This window comes from Mirounga angustirostris, unplaced genomic scaffold, assembly GCF_029215605.1.
Source record: "Mirounga angustirostris isolate CCGP_5_RB_7025 unplaced genomic scaffold, mMirAng1.0.hap1 SCAF_13, whole genome shotgun sequence".
Lineage (NCBI taxonomy): Eukaryota > Metazoa > Chordata > Mammalia > Carnivora > Phocidae > Mirounga > Mirounga angustirostris.
Genome location: NW_026991721.1, coordinates 98,195,122 through 98,209,359, shown reverse-complemented (window position 1 = coordinate 98,209,359; position 14,238 = coordinate 98,195,122). Strand labels below are relative to the sequence as shown.

The 14,238-nt window shown below is 42.7% G+C and overlaps 1 protein-coding gene across 3 annotated transcripts in view; it reads right to left on the bottom strand.

Annotated features, from left to right (window-relative positions):
• Positions 1-14,238, bottom strand: part of CADM1 (cell adhesion molecule 1) — a 323,782-nt gene that overhangs the window by 72,002 nt on the left and 237,542 nt on the right. The window lies entirely within an intron of this gene.

Sequence of the window (14,238 nt, the reverse complement as noted above, 5' to 3'; positions counted from 1 at the left end):
CACTTGAGCTTGTGGAGGGAAAAAAAAATACTGAACTTAATCTAATCTCCTTTTATAATCAGTAAAAGGTGAGGCAAATTTTTGAACGGCAAGTTAAAGAGTAATCTTCCTCAGTGCTGGTTTTTTTGTCAATTAAAATTGTTGATTTCCCCTGAATACAAAACAAAAAGTATCATCTGACACAACATTAAGCTATTCATGAATATTCTGTATACACGTTCTTGTTTAGTTGACTAATGGCAAATTAACGTTCTCTATTTTAGCTTAAACACATACTATAGGTATGTTTGATTAGCATTGAATTCCAAAAGCTGATTACTATGCATGCTTTGATTATGTAATTACATAAGAGAGCATAATGGCTCCTTTGGAGTCATTATGATCTATATGGCAAATATGTTTCAGTTTTGCTATAGTTTAAATACACGTTGAGATGACAGCTTATAACAAGGCTCCACTTTTCAGTCTTATCAGCTAAAGGGGCATTTCCCCATTCATCCTAACATCTCCTTGACACCAATTAAGGCCTATTGTGTCAGTCTGCATACACTCTGAGAAATTCCCATTGTTTTCTTGGCATTCAAAAAAGGACATTAATTTTAAAAGCTGTATTAAGCAAAAAGGCCTGGTTTAAAAAAAAAAAAGGCTGAAATTCCATCCTTCATCCACCCTTTGAAAGGTCTGCAGGGAATCACATCTAGTTCATCAGTCACTGCTCAGACAACCACAAGGGGGTTAAAGATGGAATTTCACCTTTAACTCCAAAATGCCCATGAAGGGGGCCAGCCAAGAATATTGATGCTTATGGCGGTGTTCGGCCACAACGCATTCGGCTCAGGGTCTAACTGAACATCAACCCCACCAAGTTATACAAAGGTCCGGTTCTGCAAATCACAGGTCTTGCAAATCCTTTATATCTTGAAGCTCCTTTCGGAAGGGATAGTATAAAACAGCACCACCAGATTTTACCTTCCACAGCTCCAAGCCTAGTTTTCGATGGATCTAAAGCCAACAAAATCTACCTAGTGAACAGATTTTTGATATTTCCACCATCAACCTGGAAACTGGAAGGCAGTCAGGTTTTAAAATAGGACAAACGTTACTGTAAAGAATTATGTGAAGTTTCTCTTGTCCCCATGAAATCCTTTAATCTTGCACTACTTCATTTGCAAGAAGAGCTGTTTCTGCTTTTCTCTTCTAAGAGAGCTATACCATGCCAAACCAAAGGTGACCAAAGTCTTAACTCAAAAGACTAATAACCATCAAGCTGTTTTTAACTTTGTGTCTACTGGTTTTCAACATTAGGGCTGAAGAACTGAGGTCAAGCACAGTCCAACTGGTATTTACATATAGGATGAGAATCCCTTTTGTGAAAGGAAACATTGATTAGAAGTGTGAAAACTCTCCGCAAGGAAGACCAGGACAAAAGAAAGTAGTTACAGCTTTTGTTGCTGTGCTATTTCAATTGTAACCATCGCAGGAGCTGCTTTGCTTTTAAAAGACAGAGCTCAATAGGACTTTTTAATCAGAGCCCTCAGCACTAAAGGGGCCAAGCCATTGTGATGCTTAAGGTCCAAGCTGCCGGATCCCATAAAATGTAGAGGTGTAATCCCCTTCATGAGAATGTTTATGAGGAGTGATACCCATCCATTAAAGATGAACCAGCTTTTCCACTCAATTTCACTTATCAAGAAAGTGCGGGGCTATAAAAGAAATAAATCTACAAATAAACTATATGAGATAATAACAGTCACAGAATACTTTGGCTCTTCACATGGAAAGGTTAAAATACTAGACTTTTTTTTCTCCATTAACTCCTTTTCATGGCTGGACAGTTTTTGTGGCTTTTCGTTGATCAAAAAGATGGCATCTTTTTTTGGAGGGAGGAGAGCTTAACCTTGAAGAAAAACTCCCTCCGGTGGACAGGTTTTGTGAGAGCCCCCAAAGTAGAAAAGTCACTTATATTTGCTGGTAGGATGGCATTCAAATCACCTTGCCGAGAAGTCCTACTAAGCCTGCTAAATCTGCTTAGGGGCTCTTAAAATATAAAATATATATATATATATCTCTTAAAAATATATTCATAAAAAAAACCCACCACCGTTATCCAACTTGGACTTTGGAGGAGAACAATCTGAAGACAGAGGCTTCTTACAAAACTAATTGTGTTGGCAAAGCAAGTAGATTCTTCTCAATGGATCTGATTCTGTGATGCTTGTTTATGGCAAAAGAAGAACAAAAGAACAGTTTTAGACTGAGCGGCTCCAGTAGCAATTCAAGGCTGGGTGGTATTCCAGCATTTCAAAATAGATTGTTTCTCTTGGACGAAGTGTGCTTTAGGCCAACGGTTGATCTTGCGCGTCAACCGCTTTGCAAATGAACTGATAATATGAGATTATATTCCCGGGGATGTATCAAATGATGACTTTGTAGACTGAGAACCAGCCGTGTAAAATTCCCCTATCTGTGCACACGGGCTATTGGGGAAGAAAGTCACATTCTAAGAGGGAGGAATCCTGTAGATAGAAGCTGGAAGCTGACAAACCACAGGCTCACATACCCTCCAACAAACATAGCGCTCCTGTGTCCCCAAGTCAGCTCAGGCCTGGGGTAACGGGAATCGACGATTTTAATTCACAAAGAGAGCTACCCACTTCTCCCAAACCACATGCTATTCATAACTAAAGATTTACATGATTAAAACTCAAAATACAGCCTGATATATTTGGAAACCACAAAGGAAGACACAAATATTAAAAAGACTGAAGGCAACTTGGACTTCTCTCTCACCCCAGAAGACCTATTAGCAGCCAAACCATTTGTAATATTATACATCACAGCGGGCCTCCGGTGAGCTATCACCCTGTAAGAAAATATAATGTTGCCTTTTTTTATAACCAAATGAAAAATCTGGGATTTCAAGGCTATGGGGATAGCATCCACTGTGGATCTTTTTCCATAAGTGACACTTGTCAATGCCCCTAAGTTGTAAGCTGATTAGAGATGCAGATTGTTTACAATAGTTGCTGTTACTAAGTGCTCCTCTTTAAAGTCCTTTAAACTGAATTTCCTCAGAACCCCAATCTCAAGTCTCAATGGGAAGGGCCCTTGTATTTCCTTATTTGTTATACTCGGATTTTAAGTACCTAATTTAATATCATTTTCCCTTTGATAAGACGTACCATGATTAAACTGAGGTCACTTTTCCCTTGAACTCACTAAAAGCTGATTCTTCTTTTTTTCCCCTTCACATTTGCCCCCAGGATGTCAAAAGACTAACAATAAGTATAAGATATTTAAAATCACAAGGTTATAACATGTAACAATAATCACTACACTCAGGGAAGAAGAGAGAAGAGACTGCTTTTCTCCCAGTCCGGAGGCAAGAGAAACAAATTATTTCTTCTCCAAAGTGTTCATTACTATTAAAAAAAATTTTTTTTTAATATCTGGAAAACTCCCATTATTCCTGGAGGGGGTATTATTTTAATCATCGGCATGATAACAATAGCTAATATATTTTTTAAATGTTTTCTATGTGCCAGGCGCTATGCTTTTTTACATTATCTCATTTAACCCTCAACAATCCTGGGGGGTTCATCATTTTAGTACCGCCCGCATTATACAGACGAGGAAACAGATATAGGGAAGTTAATTAAGTGGCTGGAACCAATACCTGAACCTATGCCTATTTAACTCTAGGTCTGGTGCTATTAACAATCACACGATATTAATGAGGCTTTATGATGCCAAAGCACAGAGAGGAAGTACTGGAAGGATCTACTGTATCTCATTTATATGCTTTAGGAATCAAGCTAAAGTCATACTCTGAGCACATAAGGGAACGTCAAGCCTACCAGCAATCCACGAGTTCCAATATGTGACCCTGGAAAAAGGAGCTCTCTAACCAGAATCCAAACACTGGCCCTTCAGTATTTAGAGGGAAGATGTGTGTTCTGCTGAATGATCCCAACTCAAAGGCAGCCCACTGCAACTTAGGCATTTACAGTTTCTGCTTCAAGGGCATTCATTAGGATTGACAACCTACGTGACTGAAATTTGGCTGTAACAACGAGCCTCTCTCTATGTCTCATCGTTCATTTCTCTTGCCAACAAGAGCCACTGAAAACCTTCCAAATTTAAAGCTTAGAGCCGACAGGACAAGCAAGTGAGGATATCAGTTGGAACACATCAGATATGGACTCAGAGTGAATGTCAGCTTCAACTGACATTACTACAGAAACAGAAAACGAGGGAACGGGAGGGATCGAGGTTTCAGATTCTCATTCTAGAGAGTACTCCGAGTATGTGCAATATGGTTTGTGCAAAAAACAGCTGTAAATCCATGATAATCATCGTGCTGAATAATGCTGCAACATTCAACTTACTCACATCTCCTACCAGGAAGCCAAGTAGCTTTGGACTATCATATGAAATGACAATTTCTTAGCTGGAAAATCGGGGCCCGTGACTAAGGCCCTTATTGGTGAGTTATTCCCTCTATCATTTGTCAGTCATAAAGCAAGTGGTGGGCCTTTTTAACCTCTGGGCTCTTGAGCTGCTGGTCCCAGCTGAGTCTGGAAGAGGCATACGAGTAAGAAAGCTACTTATAGGACCGAGTTTAATGAAGGGATTGCATATGGAGAGCGGCCAAAAGATTTCCGGATTCTATTTTTCATGACTGTCGAGTGCCCCATCCAAAGCCTGTGTGAGTCAGATATGCACTCTATCTATCTAAATTGGCGCCATTATAAAAAATAACTTGATTAGTATCATCTGAGTGTGGGCTGCTGATTAATCATTGAAATTAGAGGCAAGTGATAAGGACACGTGCCTTGTCCTTCCCTTGTGAGGGGACATCTGAGGAGAAATGAGACCACTGGACTTGGAGAACAGCAGTTCTGAGCTTACTGGTGGTGTAATTGGGCAAACTCTGAGTCTGTTTTTATATTTTAAAAAGGATAAATGGTAGCTTTGTGCGGGGTTATTATGAGAATCAATTGAAGAAATGTGTGTACCAGTACTTTTTTTTAAGCTCCGAAAATGCTAAACAAACAATATAATCTTCTCCTCCACCAACTTCCTCATTAGCATCATCACTATCTCCATGCAGCCTCTGTCTAGACAACCAGGATCTTCTTCTGATCGTCCATAACCCGCTGGAATTTTTCCCATTTCAGAGCTTTAGCTATTATTCTTCTCATTTTGAGGCTAACTTTTTAAAAAGCACAGAATAAATTAAAAACATCTTCATCACGTATGCTAAATTGCAAACTAAAGCCGTCATGGGTAAGAAAAGTAGAAGGTGTACCGCAGAGGCCGTAGGCAGAGGACTGGACATCTGAAATTAGGTTCAGTTTACAGCGTGAAAAACGTGCGTTGTATTCGGGTTTCCCCCATTTAACTGGAGCGCCATACTTAGTTCCAAGCGAAATGAAACAAAAGCAATTTCCAGAGCTTGGTGACTTCCCCATTTTCTTTGTCCTATGCTTCTATATGGAGAAGATCGCATGAATTAATGGAATATGTAGGAGTATCAGGCCTTTCTCTTAAGGAGTCTCAGCCGGTGAGGCTTGTGTGTGTCCTCTGTTCTTTCCCTCCAGTGCTGGCTGTCACTTTTTGCAGATAATTCTTTCCTTTATTATTAAGTGCAAGAGCTTTGCGAAAGCTTCTGGTGTTGAAACCTTTCCTGCTTATTAATGAGTTCCCGGGTGTGTCCGGGATGTTTGGGATCTCTAGAAACCTAACCTTCGACTAAGTGGTGTGCTACCATGCATGAGGGGGTGTGATTTTCTCCCCCTTCATGTGACACTGGAGGAAAGAAAAGTGCATAGACAAAATGAATGATATTTGGTTTAGTTCGACAATTACACTTTGATGCTAATAGACATTCTTAGGTAAAAATAGACCTTTGAGTGTGGGAAGCGAATCAATAAAAAACTTGGTGACTGATACTAGTTATTGACATTAATTTCTTATATTATTATTATTATTATTATTTGATCAAAATTACCCATTACTATTCCATTTATAAAGGCAGGGAAACTGTCCATGGAGGAATCCCTACTCATCCTATAGGATCCAGCTCCAAGTCATTAGCTTTCTCTGTGAAACCCTGATGCCTCCGTCCCCAGATTTCTAGGCTTCTGGCTCGTGGTGCCTTGCCTGGTCTCAGCACCCACTACACGGAATAGTTCTATGATTCCTCATTTATAGGATGGTTTTCTTCCTTTGATTTTGATCTGGGTTCAAATGCTGGTGCTGCCAGTTATTAGCTAGACCCTGGAAAAGTTCCTTTAGTTCTCTAAATCTTAGGTTTCTCACATGTAAAATGGGCATAAAAAAGTGCCTCTCTCACTATTTTATTTTGAGGGCCAGATGGGACAATCGGCATATTCATGCTGTGTGAGACCTGGCACAGTGGTTGTGTGCCCCTCACCTGCTCTCCCTCTTCACTCTCCTTCCTCCCCGTTGTATACCCAAAGCATAACATAGTGTCAGCTTACGGAGTGTCCAGTGAAAGCTCTTGGACAAAGGTACCAAGGAAGGGCTGTTTTAAGACTTACATAGGCCCTCAGCACTCTCATCAAAATATATTAAGTTGTACCCACGTCCCACATTAAATATAATTTTGAATTAAAAATTCCAAGTGATTTCTAGATTTTTGCTTTTGAAATGATAATTCCAACTGTACCTTTCATTCTGAAGCCAACAATTCTCTTTTCCGTGGTTCAGGCATTTTTCACAAGACTCTTGGAAAGAAACAGGCCCTAGTATTATATCTACAGTGCTTGACGGGGAAAAGAGCCCGGCTTCCATAAGTTCCCGTTGTTGAGGGAGACAGATACGTGTACGCACACTGACCACATGATGTGGCAAGGCACAAGAATTCTAACGTGCTGTGGGAGCCTGGAGGAGGGAGGAACCACTCCTTTGGAGTGGGGGGGACAGGTCCAAGAGCAGGTAAGAGGAGAAATTTGAAAGAAGGCTCATGGCATGTTTAGAACAAAGGGAAGGGTATAGTGTGCTCTGAAAAGTGAGAGGAAGGGATGCTTTCTGGAATGGTCATTGGGTCGAGATATTGAAGGACATGGTATGCCAGGCTAGGGAATTTGCACTTTATCTTGTAGTTAATAGGGAGCTATTAAGTGATTTTAATCCAGGAGGTGACATGATCACACCTATGTTTTGAAAGATAACATCTATGTGGCAAGGGAGGGTAGAGTGGAGGTAGGGCAAGGGCTGGAGCCAAGATCAGTTAAGAGACTTCTGCCAGAGTACTCATAGCTGATAAGAACCAGTAAGGGGGTAGGGAGATGACAGCAGAGCCCAGGTTGGAGGAATGAGTGAGGGGTCGAGAATATTTGAGGTTAGGTACATGGGTTTTGGCATCAGTAGGTTTTCAATTCTGCAAAGGGGGCTGTCACCTCCACTAAACTCCAGTTAACGTTCAGTGGTCGCCTAAGGAAAGACCAGCACAGAGCTACCTTTATAAAGGAGTTAGAAGGCAAAGGGTACACACCTCCTTCTCATCACTTCTGCTGCTGACCGATGAGATGGGTTTTCGTAGCACTCACTGGTGCCAAAAAATATAATGAGGAAACCTGTGCATCCCCCACTCCCGGCCCCACTAGAGCCTTGCTATTCAGCGTGGCACACCGGCAGTTTTGAAAATCCCTGGGATGTTATTAAAAATGCAGGATCTCAAAGTCATACCAGACTTACTGGGTGAGAATCCGCATTTTAACAAGAGACTCAGGTCATTCATAGGCACAGTCTGAGGAGCTCTGGCCTGGAGTCCAGCAACTCTAATTGCTCCCTGATATCGAGTACATGAGACTGCTGGCTTACCCAAGGAAGATCTTAGAACAGGGTGTGTCCCTAGACAACCTGTTTCAAGGAAACCGGGATAAAGTCATGAGGTTTAGTCATGGGATAAAGAAGGTCATGAATCATGGGATAAAGAAGGCCACGAATCACCACCAAGTGAGGCCCGTCTCCAGGGAGAACACATGGCTTCAGCAATTTCTCATTTAAAAATGGGTTTTAAAAAATTCAAGTCCGCATGAAGATAAATTGATGTGGATCATTCTCCAAGTCAACGAGAACTAGAATCTAGCATTCCTCCTCAAGTGTCATAGAGCAACGAGTATGCAAATGAAAAATCCTCTCCCCAAAGCAGCTAGCAGACTGCAACCAAAGCCAATAGATTCTTCTGCATTCCACTGCAAAAACTATTCTTTTTTTTTATTTTTATTTTTTTAAGATTTTATTTATTTATTTGACAGAGAGAGAATGAGAGAGAGCACATGAGAGGGGGGAGGGTCAGAGGGAGAAGCAGACTCCCTGCCGAGCAGGGAGCCCGATGCGGGACTCGATCCCGGGACTCCAGGATCATGACCTGAGCCGAAGGCAGTCGCTTAACCAACTGAGCCACCCAGGCGCCCCTCTTTTTTTTTTTTTTTTTTTAAGATTTTATTTATTTATTTGAGAGAGAGAGAATGAGAGACAGAGAGCATGAGAGGGAGGAGGGTCAGAGGGAGAAGCAGACTCCCTGCCGAGCAGGGAGCCCGATGCGGGACTCGATCCCGGGACTCCAGGATCATGACCTGAGCTGAAGGCAGTCGCTTAACCAACTGAGCCACCCAGGCGCCCTGCAAAAACTATTCTAGCTGGCATGTCCCACCCAGTGGGTTTGTGGGTTCCCGCGCGGGACCTGCTGAATTTTTGCTTCTCTGGTTTTACTGGTAGTGTATGTTTTGTGCTTGTGCGTGTTGAGCTGGTGGAGACAAAATGACAAATAGGGAAATAAAGCAAGTGGTCCAAAATGAAAACCACAAAGAGGCTGCTGAGGTTTGCTACGAAAGTGATGAAATTCAACTATATGATGTGAAGGGACGAAAAAATAAATAAATAAGAGCTCTACTTCCCATTACGGCAGGCATTTTCACTCTGCGTCTGGTAGATAAAATTTGCTGCAAAATACGGGTAATGACACAAACAGAAGTTTAAGAGAAATACTAAGAGTCTGGAGCTGGAGGCAGAAAGAAGCGGGCAGAGAAAGAGCCTCGTAGAATGCTCAGGGGAAGAGGGAAAGAGTTTCACTTCTCCATGGCCTCTTAATGAATATTCACACATCAGCCTGGACTGGAGGCCTTGTTTTCGGGGGCATGAATGTGCCCTGCCGCCCGGACCAGGCTAACCGCAGCCTGAGCAGCTACTCACAGGAGCGAAGCAGGGCTGGGTTCACCTAAGAGTAAGAACTTCAGTTTGGGGGAGTTGTTTCCTATCACTCTGAAACTTTATATACCCAGAATTTCAACCCGTGTGTTCATTTCCTAGCAAACCTTTATATATATATATTTGGGGGAGGGGGGCCGGGGGTGGGAGGAGGGGGAATGGCGCAGTGGTCCTTGCCATGTCCTAGCTTCTGTTCTTCCGATTCCTTAACATATGGCAGTTGCAACTGGTTCGCACTTCATTCCTCTAACAAATTTGTTCTTGTATGAAAGCTTTCAGCATTTTCCCCACTGGCGCGCCCAGATGCCTTTACTGCAAGGGAAGCAGATCTCCGAACGGCTTTCTGCTGGGTTACTAAAGTGCAGTTTCCGAGAGAATAATGTTCTGAATTTGGGGCTCTTAAAAATGTCGTTAGGTTTATGGGCAGTCATGCTTGTCACATTTAGAGTGTGAATTACGTACTTCATGGAAACACAGTTAAACCCCCACGGTTGTGCATAGCCATAATTTCTGCAGAGAAAAGACCAACAATTGGGCAACTTTATTACTACTACTTTTCATGTATAAGATGACAAAATCAACCCCTCTCCACGTTATAAGGTAGTTTTTCTTTTTTAGAAAGTTTTTTTAAATAAAGAAAAAGAAAAAAAGAAAACCCCTAATGGGCTACTTGCCGTTCTATTCACTTTTTAGATTTGTCAATTTCTGAGTGACTGCCGGCACCGGGGACTCTTTGTAGCACCTTGTACTTGGGATATAATAAAAACATGAAATGATTAAAAATACTGTGAGTGTAACTGCAGAAGGGACTATATATTCTGGGCCCCAAGGAAGGCCGTTTCTTTGCAGAATCAGACAGACTCCATTTATGTTATTAAATTGTAGCGCTATTCGCTGTCCAGGCTGGAAGCTTCCCGACATGTCAAAAGCACTAATATGTCCAAAGCACACACGGGAACGTTAACCTTTAGAATGCCAGTACCCTCCAGACTTAGAAATCACGAGTGCAGGAATTATATACCCAGTTCTAGGACATTGCTTACAGGTCACAAATACTCATCTGTCAGAAAGAGGTTTCTTTTGACCACAAATTTACCTATGAGTAATAAGAAGAAAAACTACGAGGGTGGTAGAGTTTATAAACAAAATTGTTAGCATATGTGGTAGGACTAAATACTACGACTAATACAGACACCAACGAAATGCTGTTTCTCTAAACCCTAGCTCTGTGCCAGGCACAGCGGTGGCTGTTTTGCACACATCTGCTCAACTTTGTTTGGCGTGCATCCGCATCACCCAGAGGGCTTGCTTGCCGGGTCCCACCCCAGGGTTTCTAATTTGGGAGGCCTGGGGTGGGGGCCCGAGAATTTGCATTTCTTGTAAGTTCCCACCCAGATGCTGCTACTGCTACTGCTCCAGGGACCACATTTTGAGAACTGGTACACATAATCTTGCTGAATCCTTCACCCAGGTCTATTTTACAGGTAGAGAAACTGAGGCCCGGGGAGAGGCGCTACCGCTTACAAGCTCTATAAATGTGGGTAAGACACTGAACTTCTCCGGCTCTCTGGGAGGATGACCATTCCCATTTGAACTTTCCTCGTGGCCAAATCTCATCCTTTCCATCGACGTGTTCCCCCTCCCCCAGCTTTATCCGAATGTTAATCCGTGTCCCCTTTCTACTGCCCATCACTAGTAGCGAATCAGCTCCGACTTGTGATCTGCCAGCAGGGCTGTGATTACACGTCATCCCTGTCTTTCTATTACTCCGATATTGATAGATACAATTCCGTGGTGATGCATTGCCTGCCCTTTCAAAGGTTACTGCCAGCAGATGCTAGGAATCAATATAGTTCTTATCTGTCACAAACCACAAGAAAAGCATGGTAAACAAGCCTCAATGAAAGGCCTGCAAACCGGTCAAAGAGAGAACTCGGAGATGCACCGTGTCACCAGCTTTGTTTCCTTGCCACTCCCCAACCTGGCTGTGGATCTCAACTATCTGTTTAGGAGGTGGACCCTGTAAGATGGGGGTGCTCAGCACTAGGCCTGGGTCCAGGACCAGCCCCAGTGAGCGTTGCTCGTCATGGACACTGGGGACAGGAGGCTGAGAGGCCACCACTCAACTTTTGTTATAACATGCTACCCAAGATCAGGAAGCTATGTGTGTTCTTTGGAGGCAAGGGCTCAGTGAATCCAAGGAGGTATGTTAGGTTCCCTTATACTTTTTTCTCCTCCATTCATCTCTCTTTTTTTTTTTTTTTTTAAAGATTTTATTTATTTATTTGAGAGAGCGAGAATGAGAGAGAGAGTACATGAGAGGGAGGAGGGTCAGAGGGAGAAGCAGACTCCCTGCCAAGCAGGGAGCCCGATGCGGGACTCGATCCCGGGACTCCAGGATCATGACCTGAGCCGAAGGCAGTCGCTTAACCAACTGAGCCACCCAGGCGCCCTCCTCCATTCATCTCTTAATAGGAAAAGTCCCAGTTGGGGGGGAAAATGAAGATAAAAGGCACATCCTTTTTTATTTTTTAGATGTTTTAGCTCCACACATTAAGAAAATCAAATGATCGTTATATAGATGCCCTAGAAAGCTGGTTTTGTTTTTATTATTATCATTTTTAAAGAATACGCAAGTCAATTTTCTGATTTTCTTCCTCCCAAGGGCGGAGCTGCTTTATCTGATAGAAGATAGCGGGCCTAGGGCCCCCATTCACCTGTTAGAAGGCTGCCCCTTTAAGCCTGAGTGCAGCCCGAGCGGAAGGAAAGGAATGGTTCCTCCAAAGACTCCAAGCAGAAATGTTGCCATGCAAAGGGCCCCCACGCTCTTCTGCATCGTTAGCTCCCTTCTCCCACTCCAGGCTCAATGCCTTTCCTCCTCATTTCACCTTGGTTCCGGGACTCCCATTTTCTCAGTCCTACCTCAAGCTCTGGTGCCTTAGTCAATTAACTTGCTTCTCCATCAGCCTGATCCATCTTCATGATGACAGCTCCTGGTCTTCACGCTCTTGCTGGAATGTGCTCGGGCGGACTTCTCTGGCTTGGTCTCAGCACAGCCTCTAATGACCCACGTGCACAGAGTAAGCCTGGGCGGGCAGTGCTCAGCCCTCGGACGACTTTTCCCTTCCCCGGTTTGTAATCTGAGCATACCGTATCAGGACCATATCAGGTAGCTGCCGGTGTGGCCAGCAGGCCCCTATCTTTGCGCCTGATGGCCTGGGTCAGACCTAACTTTGCAGAGTAATGATGGTCACGGTCGCTTATGGTAGGTCAGATGGCCACCGGGAATGACAGACACCGACAGACGGGCTATGCTTATTTACCACGTTGTGACCAATTTGAAGAGGAAGATTTCCAAATGCTCTTATTGAGACGATTGGTCTCTCTGAGGAAGAGGCAATGTAGAATTCATCCACTTGCTACACAGGCCAAGTACTTGCCAGCACTCAGAGACACCCGAGCTGTGGGAGAGTACCCACAAGGTGGGCCAAGGGGTCGAGGACATACCTCCCACGGACCCACGGTTTCTCCTTCATAAAATCCATGGAAGACGTTATTTGAAAGTGTACTGAGAAATGAGGCACAAAAATGAAGCTAATATGCAGTGACTATTTATGCTACACTTCTTAAGAAGCCTTTGACTAGCTTTCCTGAGCTCTGGAAGGATTCTCATTTTACTGAAAGTATTTGTTATTCAACCACTGCATTTGGAGTCCTGGGACCTCCACACCAACCGGCGCTTTTAAGAATTAATACCCTTCTCAAAATTTAACTTTCATGCTAATTATTAAATCATACATACACACGGAAGAAAAAGTAAAACAAAAATGGCTAAGAAAATCCCACAACTCTGAGATAATTATGACTAATATTTTAGTGTATTCCTTTTCCTTTCCATATATGGAGTGTGTGCGTGTCTAAATTTCTTAATTACTGTATTACAGTACATTATAGATGTATCCCAGGAAGGGCCATTTAGACATCTCACTTTTTATATATTTAGATGGTTTCTAAGTTTTATGATTTTAAAAAGTGCTTCAGTGAAAATCCTTTTGCATAAATATTTGTTCTGATTTTAGCATATTTTGAGCACATCTTTGTAACATCAAAAATCTCATATACTCCTGTATTTTTACTAGCCAATTAAAAAATAAACTGAAACAGCCATCTATATACTTCATGCTATATATTTTTTGTTGCTAAATATAACTCAAAATAATGATTCCAACCTAAAAGAATTTGAAGATCCTCTGACGCCCGACAAACTCCATAGCATCCCTTAGGATCTGAGGCACACAAAACAAGTTACGACACTATTTTTACTTTTACTAGGCATTCAGAATCTAAAAGAACGAAGTCAACTTCAATATTTAAGTCAGGTATGGGATGCCTACAGAAAACACTGAACACACTTGAAGGATGAAACAACGGGTTTACTCCTATTCTGAAGGGCGATCAGGGATACGGTCTCTCATGCTGGGTTTAAGTGCCACCCCTATGTGCTTCCAGAGCACCCCACCTGGCTTATTTCCACACCTGTTTAAACTGTCACATGCCTCACTCAGCTGTGACACCCACAGAAGCAGACGATCAGCAAATACTTCCTCTGAACCAGGCATGGCACCCGGCTCTGCGAAGGGAGAGTACCCGATTCTCTCTCCCCACTACATTGTCGGCATTCCCCACGGCATCTGGCAACAAGTATTTGTTGGATGAATGAATGACTGAACGAATGAATCCATGAGTCCATAAGAGGATCAGTCTTACAACTTCTTTACCTGACGCTTTCCTATGTTCTTGAGGGGTCTTGTTTTTTTTCCCCCCACAGGTTTTTAAATGCTTTAAGACTTCTAGATAAGTGGCTATAAAAATAGTACAGAGAGTTCTCATAAAGTTCCCCCAAAGTTAACATCTTCCTTAATCATGGCACAGTGATCAGAACTAAGAAATTAACATTGTACAGAACTCCCGGACAGTCTGAGGAATATTGGCCAGCTA